The sequence below is a fragment of the Rutidosis leptorrhynchoides genome, chromosome 5 (assembly GCF_046630445.1).
Source record: "Rutidosis leptorrhynchoides isolate AG116_Rl617_1_P2 chromosome 5, CSIRO_AGI_Rlap_v1, whole genome shotgun sequence".
NCBI classification, from domain to species: domain Eukaryota; kingdom Viridiplantae; phylum Streptophyta; class Magnoliopsida; order Asterales; family Asteraceae; genus Rutidosis; species Rutidosis leptorrhynchoides.
Window position 1 is genome coordinate 92,965,215 of NC_092337.1, and position 1,926 is coordinate 92,967,140.

Here is a 1,926-nt window from a genome sequence, read left to right on the forward strand (position 1 = left end):
CTTCCTAATATGAGAGGAACTTGAGAATCTTCTTCCATGTCCAAAACAACAAAATCTACTGGAAATACTAAAGTACCAACTTTAACTAGCATGTTCTCCATTATCCCTCAAGGATATTTTATTGATCTATCGGCTAGTTGTATGCTTATTCTGGTTGGTTTCAATTCTCCAAGGTCTAGTTTAGCGTATAGTGAATACGGCATTAGATTTATACTAGCACCTAAATCTGCTAATGCTTCTATTGAACTAAGACTACCCAGAAAACATGGAATTGTGAAACTTCCTGGATCAGATAATTTTTCTGGTATCTTATTCAACAGCACTGCTGAATAATTAGCGTTCATAGTAACAGCCGAGAGTTCTTCCATTTTCTTTCTATTTGAGATTAGATCTTTCAAGAATTTAGCATATCTAGGCATTCCTGAAATCACATCAATGAAAGGAAGATTTACATTTATCTGTTTAAACATATCCAAGAATTTGGATTGCTCGGCTTCAAGTTTCTCTTTCTTCATTTTACTCGGGTAAGGAAGTGGTGGTTGGTATGGTTTAACATAAGGTTTATCCTTAGCTGTGTTATCATCATTAACCTTTTCAACTACCGGTTCTTTTTCCTTATCTTGATCAGGTTGTCGTTCTTGTGGAGTAGGAATAGCTTCATCAGAAGTTACAGGTATTTTGGGTGGTTTAAGTGTTGTACCACTTCTTGTGGTAATAGCTTTAGCTGTTTCATTCCGGGGGTTAGCATTTGTATCACTAGGTAGACTTCCCGGTTTTCTTTCACCTATTAACCTTGCTAGGTTACTTACTTCTTGTTCCAGATTTTGAATAGAAGCTTGTTGATTTCTAAATGCTTGAGCATTTTGTTCATTAGTTTGTTTCTGAGATGTGAAAAACTGCGTTTGAGTTTCAACTAGCTTCGTCATCATATCTTCTAAATTCGGCTTTTTATCATCGGTTTGTTGTGGTGGTTTGTTTTGAAAATTAGGTCTTTGCTGATTATAATTATTATTGGATACTTGTTGATTGCTAGGACCTTGTTGGTTGTTGTATGGAATATTTTGGTTATAATTCTGGTTTTGATTGTAAATAGGTCTTGGCGGTTGATAATTATTCTGATAATTATTTCCAGGCCTTTGGTTTAAGTATGAAATATTCTCTCTTTGTTCCATTGTTAATTCAATACTGAGACAATCTTTTGTCAAATGTGGTCCTCCACACTGCTCACAACTAATTCGTATTGAGTGAATATCTTTAGTCATCTTTTCCATTCGTCTCTCCACAGCATCTATCTTTGCGGAAATGGAATCTAAGTCATGGCTAGAATCGGCTCTAGCTGCTTTAGATGATCTAACGATATCTTTTTCTTGGTGCCACTCATGTGAGTGGGAAGCAGTGTTATCAATAATTTTGTAAGCATCAGCTTCGGTTTTCTTCATAATAGAACCACCAGCTGCTATATCTATGTCTTTCCTTGTAGTGATGTCGCATCCTTGGTAGAATATTTGTACTATTTGACAGGTGTCTAAACCATGTTGCGGACATCCTCTTAATAACTTTCCAAATCTTGTCCATGCCTCATATAGAGTTTCATTTGGCTTCTGTGTAAACGTAACAATTTCTGCTTGAAGTCTTACGGCTTTAGATGCCGGAAAGAATTGTTTAAGAAATTTTTCAACTAAAACATCCCATGTATCAATCGCCCCTTCAGGTAACGATTCCAACCAATCTTTGGCTTCTCCCTTTAAAGTCCAGGGAAATAACATGAGATATATCTGTTCATCCTCCACTTCTCGGATTTTAAATAGTGTGCAGATCCTATTAAAGGTACGTAGATGTTCATTTGGATCTTCCTTAGGCGCACTACTAAATTGGCATTGATTAGTCACCATGTGTAGAATTTGTCCTTTGATTTCATAATCTGGC

At 36.2% G+C, this 1,926-nt stretch overlaps 1 non-coding gene across 1 annotated transcript; it reads left to right on the forward strand.

Annotated features, from left to right (window-relative positions):
* Nucleotides 1-1,527: 1,527 nt before the first annotated feature.
* LOC139850944 (small nucleolar RNA R71) lies at nucleotides 1,528-1,634 on the forward strand. The gene has a single exon (XR_011760317.1). It is a non-coding gene; the product is annotated as a small nucleolar RNA R71 (small nucleolar RNA).
* The last annotated feature ends 292 nt before the right edge of the window (nucleotides 1,635-1,926 follow it).